Raw genomic sequence first — 13,054 nt, forward strand, 5'->3', positions numbered from 1 at the left:
AAAATACATCGGCTATTTGGTGTCAAACTATGGTAAATGTAAATAGTAAGTGATGATCAACATCAATATAAAAATTCAAGTCAAATAAAAACCGTAAACTCAGAACATTTCCCTTAAACAGAATATGAAAATTATTATTATTATTATACACCATTCATTTCCCCCCGTGCACACATGCTTCAAAATATCAAATAAATCACTGTGTTCTACAAATTTAGATAAAAGGCCACATAGTTCAAACAGCTTTAGTGACGAAGTCGGGACCGGCTGTTGTCCCAATACAACATCCACCTAGACTAAAACTCTTCGATATTGTGGGGGACAGTTATCTTCCTACAGCGGTCGGAAGACGCCGTCTGTGTGTGCAGGTGAAACATTTCCTATCCACTGTGCTTATGATTGATTGCTGCGCTCGCACCGACTAGCCAGTCGAACGTGTAATGGAACGCAGTTCTCGTATTTAAGTATTTACATAATCACACTGTTAAAAAAAATGAAGAAAAGAGCACGCTTAAAGTGCGGTCCTTGGCGACTTCCGTGCTGCGATCTTTTCCCCATAATCGTAGCGTTGCGTAAACACGTTAAAAAAATCTCAATAAGATGTTCGTCTTTAATTATTATTATTTTATTTAAAAAATTATTATTTATGACTTAACACTTGGTATAGTATTCAGTTAGTATAGTTTAATTATTTGTTCTAAAACCTGTTGCTTCTTAACAAGTTTGTTTTTAATAGCGAAAGGACAATCTATATTGTTAATATTATTTTTTAAAAGATACATTGAAAAGAAAATCACTGTTCGTTTCTCAGCACATGTAATGTTAACTTTCATTGAGACATATTTCATTGCTTTTTGGACACAAATTGATTAGGCACAAGGTATACAACTTATTAGTCACAATTGATTAGGCACAAGGTATACAACTTATTAGTCCTTCTCCATAATACACACATGTTACGACAGTATTATATTTATACAACTTAAATATGAACAGAAAAAGTATTAATATATGACGTATGTTATTACTGCGTATGTTATTATGTATGCATTATGGAGAAGGTCTGGTCAGTTGTAGAACTGCCTAATCCATGTTTTTTAAGAGCAATAAAATATGTTTTAATCAAATATACATTCCAATATTAGTTTGACACCCAATAGCCGTTTTGGTTCCTGCTAGGTGTCGTTATTTCATTCATTCATTGATTCATTATCATTTTGGTAAATATCATTAATAATTTATTTATTTATAAAAACTCTTGTCATCGGTATATTTGTATATTTATTAATGTTCTAATAAAAGTCCTCAATGTTTGTAATACGAAAAAACCCCACCCCGAAGAAAACGCCAAAAAAATAAACAACACAACAGCAACAACAATACAACGCCACACTTTGAAGGCCGCAGTGTTGGTGACGTCTCAAAGTTAGGATCTAACAGTCACGGTGTTGTCAGGAAATGTACCGAAATAGATTCTACATTCCAACAAGTCAGTCGGAGACAACTGGACGACCCTACCTGGATGAAGCCAATTAATTAAACACCAGCTGCGGAATTTGTTCTTGAGCCGGTAGCCACCTCGTGGAAAGTGGTTCAACATTTGACTTAATCAGAAGGTCGTTTTAACATCCGAACCGGCATTCTCATTAAGGTTATCACGGCACTGAAGGTTCCAAAGTCATTAAGCAAAGGTGAAATAATTGTGTAAAGTGTTTAAAGGACAAGGTGAATGTGATTTGAGGAACATAGTTCTTTTTAACAACAAGTAAAAAAACTAAAACTATAATGGATGGATGGACGGATGTTTAATGACATCCCAGCACACACACACACACACACACACACACACACACACACACACACACACACACACACACACACACACAAAAACCCATCGACTATTTGGTATCAAACGAAGTTACAGGATTATCAACATCATTTTGAAATACTAAAAATATTGATGAAAAAGTCAAATTTGTGAAAGACATGATGAAGCATTTTAACATTAAGTTACAAAACAACAACCCAAAACCCAAACAACCAAAATCTTTAAAAACGACAACAGTAAACGCGATGGTAAACTATGAAAGCAGTGAATGGAACTGTCTTAAACAACTGAACCGCATTATCAAGATTAAAAAAAAGATTTGGAAGTAACAGAACATACCAAAAATAAAATCTTCAAAAAGACTGCATTATACGAATATTTTAAAAACTAAAATAAATGTAAAATACGTTAACGTTACTCCTAACACCACCGCTCCCAAAAACAACAACAACCCAACCCCACCCCCCAACAAACCCACAAACAACAACATCTTAGAATATACCACACACCGCGAAAACCCACAGATGTTAAAAAAATACTCGTCAACAACCCAACATCACTCACGTTAAATATCTCTATAGCCAACAAAAACTAATGCAGATGGGCGACATGAGATTATGTCAATGTAACAGAGCAACTTTAAAAAAAGTATGCTGATTGTATTATTTGCTGATTTTCATAATTATGTACTTAAAACTATACACAGAAACCCACTGATAACGGACCAGTTATATTTGTAGTAGTAATAAGGATATAAGAATAAATAATAACACATTTAATTGATTTTGGATAATTGGATGTATTTAGGTAGAGAATAATTTTAATAACCCCAAAATTGTATACAAGGGTAAGGTTTATTGTGTGTTTTACAGCAACCTCTCACATTCGATATTTCATTTCAACTCATTTTCGTGCTTATATCCAATTAAGGTTCAAGCACGCTGTCCTGGGCACACAGCTATCTGGGCTGTCTGTCCAGGACAGTGGCTTAGTTGTTAGTTTGTTAGTGGTTAGTGAGAGAGAAAAGGGTGTAGTGGCCGTACACCTACCCATTGAGCTTCTAAGAACTCGCTCTGGGTTTGAGTCGGTACCGGGCTACGAACCCTGTACCTACCAGCCTGTAGTCCGATGGCTTAACCACTGCGCCACCGAGGCCGGTCACATTCGATAGCAATAACAACTGAAAGCTGGCTTGTACGCTTTCAGTGGAGTTCATTATATATTTTAGTCTGTTGATGCCGCTGGTGTTGAGTAATAAACAGGACCATCCCTAACCAGAGTACAATAAAAGAAAGAAGTGTTTTATTTAACGACGCACTCAACACATTTTATTTACGGTTATATGGCGTCAGACATATGGTTAAGGACCACACAGAATTTTAGAGGAAACCCGCTGTCGCCACATAGGCTACTCTTTTTACGACAGGCAGCAAGGGATCTTTTATTTGCGCTTCCCACAGGCAGGATAGCACAAACCATGGCCTTTGTTGAACCAGTTATGGATCACTGGTCGGTGCAAGTGGTTTACACCTACCCATTGAGCCTTGCGGGGAACTCACTCAGGGTTTGGAGTCAGTATTTGGATTAAAAATCCCATGCCTCGACTGGGATCCGAACCCAGTACCTACCAGCATGTAGACCGATGGCCTAACCACTACGCCACCAAGGCCGGTCCAGAGCACAATAATGCACAGTAATATATGATCATCTCCAGCTAGATAAAAATATACTGAACTAAATAAATAAGGGAACACATTTAATTCACTATTAGAAATGTTTTTTATTTTGTTTAACGACACCACTAGAGCACATTGATTTATTAATCATCGGCTATTGGATGTCAAACATATGGTCATTTTGACATAGTCATAAGAAAGGAAACCCGCTACATGTTTGCCCATTAGTAGCAAAGGATCTTTTATATGCACCATCCCACAGACAGGATAGCACATACCACGGCCTTTGATATATCAGTCGTGTTTTCACGATTAGAGTAGTTATGCTTGTGTAAAATACAGAGATGTAATGAGGGAATGAATGTCAGTACCATGGCACTGGATATCAGTAATATCGATGAAGGTTTTGGTGAATGTCAGTACCATCACATTGGATATCAGTAATATCGATGAAGGTTTTGGTAAATGCCAGTACCATCACATTGGATATCAGTAATATCGATGAAGGGTTTGCTGAATGTCAGTCCCATCACATTGGATATCAGTAATATCGATGAAGGGTTTGCTGAATGTCAGTCCCATCACATTGGATATCAGTAATATCGATGAAGGGTTTGCTGAATGTCAGTACCATCACATTGGATATCAATAATATCGATGAAGGGTTTGCTGAATGTCAGTACCATTACATTGGATATCAGTAATATTGATGAAGGTTTTGGTGAATGTCAGTACTATCACATTGGATATCAATAATATCGATGAAGGTTTTGATTTCAGTCAATGTTTTCTGTTACAATTTATATGTTCCATTATTATCTTTATATCGGTATATAAATAAAGAGATAATACAAGATACATTTTGTCACGTTTTTATAATAAAATAGGTTTTTATATCACTTTTTTGAAAGTTGATCCAGATATTCAGCATCTGACTGGTAACTACAGTTTCACCTTGTAAAAGGAAGGAAGGAAATGTTTTATTTAACGACGCACTCAACACATTTTATTTACGGTTATATGGCGTCAGACATGATAGAGGATCACACAGATATTGAGAGAGTAAACACGCTGTCGCCACTTCATGGGCTACTCTTTTCGATTAGCAGCAAGGGATCTTTTATATGCATCATCCCACAGACAAGATAGTACATACCACGGCCTTTGTTACACCAGTTGTAGAGCACTGGCTGTAACGGGAAATAGCCCAATGGGCCTACCGACGGGGATCGATTCTAGACCTGCCGCGCATCAACATCTTGTAAAAGGTATTACATTTAATTTACTTTGAATGATACGTCAGTTTAGAATTTCTATCCACCCACTAAATACGGAATCTGTCGTTGCATCAATATTCCAGGAAACGGATTGTCTCATTGCTGTAGCACTTTAGATGTAGAGGACGAATTCCATTTTATAATTATTTGTAATTGTTATTCAGATTCAAGACACAGGCACATCAAAACATAACGATAGAAACATATACCTGCTTTAGGCTCATCCAACTTTTAACAGACTTTCAAAATGTCCAGTCTTGTTCAATGCCTATGCAATTAAAAGGTTTACTTTTTAAAATAATATTTAAAAACTTAAATAATCATTTGCAATCTGTCCATTCATTCTGAATCGTACGTTGGCTCTTTAACACTCGACATACCTGTGGCATCCAATTAAAACCACAAACAGTTTTTGTATGTATGACCATAAACAAGGTTTTTTTCATAATGATAAACTTAGCAGTTATTTAATCTATCCATACTTGAAGAGACTTTTTTTTTGTTTTTTCGCAAAGAATAAATAAGGAAGAAAACAGTGTTAATTTAATGACATACTTAACACATTAAACAAGGTATATGTTATATGGCCTCGGAAATATGATTACAGAGAGCATAGATAATTAAAGAGAAAATCCATGGCCGCCACACAATGGGCTACTCCTTTGGGTTAACAGCAGGGAAAAGTACATGCAATACTATTATCATGTTAAAATATTGGGGAGACACATAGCCATAACGTTCTACAGTATTGCAACTTCCAAAAAAAAAAATTAGCATCAAATTAAAGAAAAACAGTTTTCGATCAATTAAGTCTGAAAGAAAAATACCAGAAACAGATATCTTGAATGCAGTAAAAGGGCCAACGACACATAGTTTCGCGATCATTAAACGCAAAGCATTCACCAGTGACAACATAGGTTCAGAAAGCCAAACTTACTTTGTTGATAGGCAAATGGGAATGCATCAATAAGACGTAAATACGTAACGCGTGAGCAACTTCCTAACTCGCCGAGTGACGTCGCTCCAGACAGTACCGCTCTGAAGAGGACATCTTCGCATGCCGAAAGATGACTCGTCAAGGTCACAGCCTCATTTTCGAGCTTTCCATTAGCATCAATCAATGAATTGACGGTCACTCTAAAGGTGATTTTTTGTTGTTACGATTTACACATTTAGATTTTGAGGTTTTGCACTTTTACGACATTCCTGCAAGGTCACAGTGTATGATGAGTGTTCTGAGGTTAATGGCTGTTTGATTTCCAATTTATAATTTGAAATCAAATATTTTATAAAATTTTATTCCATTAAGTGGTATTTTCAAAACCATGCCTTTCCCAGCTTTTAAAGAACTTGAGCTAGACAGACAAATAATAGAAATATCCGTTTGGTGAAGCATCTAGTTTTAGAAAAGTTAACTGTTTGAGTGAGCGAGGAAAGGGTAGGAAGGAATGAAAACCTCGGAGACCATGGCGTTAAAAGAGAGCATTCGCGTATCAAATGACTGAATGCAATACATACTGAATTTGCAATGAATGTCAATATAATGTTTTAAAAACTTTATGTGGTAATGTTTAGGCGATTCGAACACATAACGTTTAGCATTTTGCCTCAGTACTCGGTAGAATGTGGCACCTCATACCATAACACGGTGTATTAATCATGATACAGCCGTGTATTTTAAAATGTAGAAACAATGATTGGAATCTGTTTTGTTGGAAGTAAGCGAGTGGGATAAATGATTTCTAAAGATGAGGTATATATATATTAAAGTAATTTTAAAACGTAGCATTGTGATCACACGGTTCATGTCCAATAGTACATAACATTACATAGTATGCCTTTGCAAACAATGCTCACACAAAACGCTTACAAACTAAACACGAAACATAGTGGAAGCGCATTGCGTCTGGGATGGTAAAAATTGGTACAGACGAATATGAGATATTACATCGGACGCCATTACGAAAATTCACAGTTGTCTTGTTTTCGATTGTACCTGGCAAAGTTTAGTAGGATATATGAATTGGCGTCACACTATTTTAGTGACAAATTTGAAATCTGATTTTGAATATTCATTGATGAATCCTTCATTTAATATTTTATTAACGCCAACTAATTTATATCATTAAAGGAACTAACCTGTAATTGTTTAGATGTTGCCGACTAACAGAGACTTTTTGACGACTGTAATTACAAATAAAAAATCAGTGACTGTATATTAAATGTGTTTCCGATCATCCTAGTGTTTTACTAGGTCAAACTTCATTTTATATTTAATATATATTTGTTTTCGTTCGTATAAAATTATTGTGAGACCAAATCCAATTTGGGCTACTTACAAATATTAGGACGATTACAAACACATTGAATACTCACACACTAATAACCTAAACAAGAAAATGTATTTCATATATAATTGTAATCGTTAAATTATTAGTCGCAAACATCTTACAGCGTAGCAGGTTCAGGATTGTTCCTTTAACAATATCTAATTGAAGAACATTGTCGGAATCATCAACGTAAAAGTGATGTTATTATATATGAGAAGCGCTTTATCTCCATTTTGAAAAAAAACTAACAAACTGCTCGAGATAACGATTGATAAAAGTAAACAAAGCAAGTTTTACAGAAATATTTTATAAACTATAATAACTAAAAGAAGAAGAAGATGGAACAGGAAAACAAAAGTGAATCTATCGAAGTCGACCGATCATTTGACCCTTCGTATCTCAGGCGAGCTATCTACCACTGAGCTACGCCCCGCCCCTGAAATTATTGAAAGATACATTCCGTAGAGCCGTGAGAGGACTGCCACTGAGAAGTTAAAGCAATTCTAAATTTAATATTTTATGTATAGTCACTTACACACCTACGTTCCCATTCAAACATTTGGCGTGCTATTCATTTAATTTTAACTTACCCAATAGCCGATGTATTTTTCGTGCTGGGGTGTCGTTAAACATCTATTCTATCATTTAAACTTATTTTGTTTTATTTTACATCCAGTTAAGGCTCAAGCACCACGTCCTGGGCACGCACCTCAGCTGTCTAAAATGTCTGCCAAAGGCAGTGGTTAGTTTGTTAGTTGTTAGTGAGAGAGGTCGAGAGAGGTCGGTGTAGTGGCCTTAACTCCTACCCACTGAGTCCTTGAAACTCGCTCCGGATAGGAGCCGGTACTGGGGTGCGAACCCAGAACCTACCAGCCTTAAGTAAAAAGTACGACGGCTTAACCACCATACCACGGTGCCATTATGTGCTGGTGTGCCATCATTATGTAAAAATGTTGGTGTGGGTGTGGGTAGTTTGTGGCATGCTTCCATCAGATAAATGTTCAAGCACGCATGTCGTGGACACTATCTGTCTTCACCAGAGAGTTCTGTACACGGCATGGGAGCTATTAATGGTATCCTGCGTTATAAAATAGGCTCCCGCGTCCAGCACTGACCAGAATTAATACATGAGAAAACATTTGACTTCTGTTTATATCAACTATTGACTCTCCGTCTACAGTACAACTACACTGGAATTAAAGTCCCACTCATTTTCCCCAGATGACGGTGGAAACGAACTTAGACTATCTCATTTAAAGTCACAGATCACAAGTCAAGAAATGCTGGCAAGTCAAGCGATATTTGACTTCGAACACGGTAGAGCGTGTTTGGGCCACGAGACTACATTCATCCAATGGCGATCGACTGGGTCACATAACCAAAATACTCCCCAGCTGCGCTAATACCGAGAGCTAAGCCTCGAGTCAATAGGAGAAGGGGAGAGAAACCCACTGCGCGTCCTACATTTCATTTCATTTCATTCATAGTTATTTTCGTGCTCATATCCAATTAAGGTTCAAGCACGCTGTCCTGCGCACATACCTCAGCTATCTGGGCTGTCTGTTTAGGTTAGTGGTTAGTTGTTAATTGTTAATGAGAGTGCGAATTTGTTTGATTATACTTATTTTCGTGCTTATGTCCAATGAATATTCAAGTACGCTGCCCTGGACGCACACTTCAGCTATCTGGACTGTGTTCAGGTTAGTGGTAAGTCATTAATGGTTAGTGAGAGAGAAGTTGGTGTAGTGGTCTTACACTTACCCACTGAGTCGGTAAGCTCACTCTGGGTGGGAGCCGGTACCGAGCTGCGAACCCAATATCTACCAGCCTTAAGTCCGATGGCTTAATCACTACACCACCGAGCCCGGTCGAGTTCTACAACTCGGCTGTGGTAACCGTAAAGGAAGAAGACAAAGGAAATGTTTTATTTAACGACGCACTCAACACATTTTTTATTTATGGTTATATGGCGTCGGACATATGGTTAAGGACCACATATATATTGAGAGAGGAAACCCGCTGTCGCCAGTTCATGGGCTACTCTTTTCGATTAACAGCAAGGGATATTTTATATGCACCATCCCATAGACAGGATAGCACATACCACGGCCTTTGATGTACTAGTCGTGGTACACTGGCTGGAGCGAGAAATAGCCCAATGAGCCCACTGACGGGGATCGATCCCAAACCGACCGCGCATCAAGTGAGCGTTTTACCACTGGGCTACGTCCCGCCCCCTAACCGTAAAGGATTCAAAAGTAACACAACTGCAAATTATTCTCCAGCCTCAATGGTGTAATGGTAAAGCCATGGGACGCAATGCCGGTAGGTACAGGGTTCACACCCCGGTACCTGCTCCCACCCAGAGCGAGATTAACAACTCAGTAGGTAGGCGTAAGACCATTACACCCACTTCTCTCTCACTAACCACTAACAGCTAACCGCTATCTCACTGTCCTGGATAGATAGCCCAGATAGCTGAATTGTGGGCCCAAGGCAGCGTACTTGAACCTTAATTGGATATAAGCACGAAGCTAAGTACATGTATAACCAAACAAACGATTATGTTCCTGCCCATAAGTACTATACGAAGATCAAGATTAAATCGAAGGAAGCCTCCCCCACCCTCAACCCTCCCGTTAAACTGTTACTATGTGACGTTGAAACGAAGAAATGTCATTAAAAACAAACTAGAGCTCGTATTCATAACCGTTACTTCTCAAAGGCATGTGCGAATTAAAAAATGGATTTCGTGATATTACAAACACCAGAATGATCAGAAACATTTTTGATGTACTAAAATGGATAATCTGAACAAAAAAATGTAAGCAATGTCTGATTTCTATTATGAAAAAAACGGTTCTAATAGTGAAAATATGCTATAGTGTTTAAAAACTGGGGCATGTCGGCCATCTAACCAAACAGTTTTCGTTCTACAATCCAACTAAATCATATAATGGTCACATTGACACGTATTTGCCAAAAAACCAGCTTTAAGAGACCACCTTACTATGTTTCACAAAGCATGTAATGACACAGTACTAAACAATGACATAATGTTTACAGTTAATTAAAAAAAGTTATAAAAGTAACAATAATAAAAAGAAGAAAAATAAATTAAAACATTGAAAGGTTTCGTCAGGATTTATGTCTAAAATTTAAAACATCATTGCGCTAAAAGGATCTATCACAGTACTATACTAGTAACATGAAAATGGATAAAGAAAGAAAAGATGAAAAGTGAATAAATGTTAAAACATCACAGTGGTGTATGTGTATGTTTGTACACACACACACGTGGAGATATATTCACCATATCCATATACCAAATGGCTAAATCCATTCAAATAATTATTTACAATGAACAGCAGAAATATCCAATAAAATTATTCTTATAGTGACAATCACAAATATCACCAAGTATATTAACAACAACAATCGAAAACGTTGTTCTTGTTTCATTCCATCAGTATATATATACCCATCGGACCGAATGTGGCACCTGGAAAGAAAACAGACTCACAACTGGAAATTGTAGACTAAAGGATCACCTCCATCGCCTAAGGCTCGAAAATACAGGAGAATGTCACTGCGACAGTGGATCTCAGACACCAGAACATGTTCTTCAAAGCTGCACTCTCCTCCAAAACATAAGGCAAAACATCTGGCCAGAAGAAAAGAACATCAAAGAAAAGCTATGGTGCAGCCCTGGTGGGCTTCAACTGATGATCCAGTTCATTGATGCAGCACATCTCAGGTTTTAGTGAGCATATGAAACCGAACGAGAAGAAGAAGAAGATTCCATCAGTGTCTGCACTACTAACACTGTAAAGTTTCCTTGTGTTGTTTTACCGAGATGTTAAATGAATAAAAGAAGTCACAATTTGGCTTGTAGGTTCTTATCATTTCGCATTACATTGTAATAACTTGATAATACAGATAATATATAGGTCTAAGCTCTTGGGTAAATGGTACACAGGTCTCCCGATAGAGATGACATTGCGACTGAGAACCTCATGGGCATGAACAGCAGAGTTGTCTCCTTGGGTATGTCTTTTTTATGTATAGAAAACGAATATTTATAAGATACATATATTTGTTGACACGTAATTGCCATGGTTTATAGTCCTTAACTGTTAAGCTGAGGGCAACAATTAAAATCCATAGTGTCCTTGATTGCTGTACTTTAGTTTCACACTTATTAACTAAAGACTAAAACAAAAATATTGCATAAATGACAGGTGACAGAATAACAATTGAATCATACATGAACAGCTCAATATATAAATTGCATTTTAATATAGATGTGAATGTTGCACTTTGACACTACGATACGTTCGAAAGGGCGATCCACTATTTTCGTTTCAATCCATATAGATATAAGGAAAATAAATCCACGTTTCTTTAATCTGTATAAATCGTTATCAGGTAGTGGTCAAAGACGCGTCGTTCTAACAATCAGCAATGTACAATACCAAAGATTATAGGTTCGAATCCCGGCTTTGAATTTGTACAGACCTACATAATGCAAATTCAGTTCTCATTAGATGAAGCCATTTGGTACGCGAACACAGTCCATTATATTAATCCATGCCTATTCCCCAGATCTGTAATGACGTAACCTTGCATTTCAGATAACTATTACATAATATCACATTGCTCAATAGATCAGCAAAGATTAATATCAAACATCCATGGTCTTGAAACCCGAATATTCAACAACCCTTTAAATGCGCCATTCTTCCACATATTGTGATTGCGCCTTTGATTTGTAAATACACTTTGTGCATTAATATTTCTAATATTTCAGCCATTGCATAAATATTCTCTTAAATCAACAGGCATCATTGTCGTTCAAGCCTTTCGCTCTTATCTGTACGAACACAACACCGACAACATACGTGTGCGTGGACCACCGTACGTATTACACCGGAATGCGTTTCGTAAATGCGATGTTGTCAAAAATCTCGCCAATAAATCCCATATCATCACGGTCTTCCGATATCGTGGTGAATTATATGGGGCCACTGATCTGGTTTGTCCAGTCGTTCCGAGTTCAGCACGTTTTCACTTTGTGGTTGTATATGATGGATCTTTCAGATGGTTTCAACGTAAAGCATTCTTTACGCGCGTGTATATCGGAGTATTAACGGTATTTGGATGTCGTGCTTTAGGTGTATTCTTCGTAATGTTGGTGTTGGTTTCAGTACGAAAGCCGTTTACGTAAATGAAGATGTCTAGCATTCATTAAATATATGAGAGGCTCTCTCTCTCTCTCTCTCTCTCTCTCTCTCTCTCTCTCTCTCTCTCTCTCTCTCTCTCTCTCTCTCTCTCTCTCTCTCTCTCTCTCTCTCTCTCTCTCTCTCTCTCTTTGTTGCAGGTAGTATAGAAGACCTCAGATCTAGACTGACATTATATCTCATGTAAAAGGTGTTGAAGGTTTTGTTGTATTGCATGTAGTCAAGGTTTCACATGATTGAAGTCGTGGTCTACCATTGCTCTTAACACGAGACCGTGTGTCTGAGTTTGCTCATATTCGAAATAATACATAGTTGCACTTACTCCTTAAACTATTATGTTTTTCTCCATTTGCATTGAAATATACATCATTTTAGAAATGCACTCACAATATTTAGATTAGGCTATGCAATTATTAACACTCATAGAAATAGATACAGACATGACTTGCCCAAACAGTGTCACTATTGTGATGACGTATTGGAAGATGAATTCCATTTTTAGTTTATATGTCCATTATATAGGGATTTAAGAATAAAACACGTGTCTCCAAAATACAGGTGTCATCCCAGTAGATTAAAAATGATAATTTTATTAAATACAGAATGTCATACACAGAAGTGGAATTTAAGTAAATTCATTTGTGAAGCACTTAGAATTCGAGAAGTATTCTGTAATAGTTAATTCAAGTCATTTGGTTAGTAT

Source organism: Gigantopelta aegis, chromosome 2 (assembly GCF_016097555.1).
Source record: "Gigantopelta aegis isolate Gae_Host chromosome 2, Gae_host_genome, whole genome shotgun sequence".
NCBI classification, from domain to species: domain Eukaryota; kingdom Metazoa; phylum Mollusca; class Gastropoda; order Neomphalida; family Peltospiridae; genus Gigantopelta; species Gigantopelta aegis.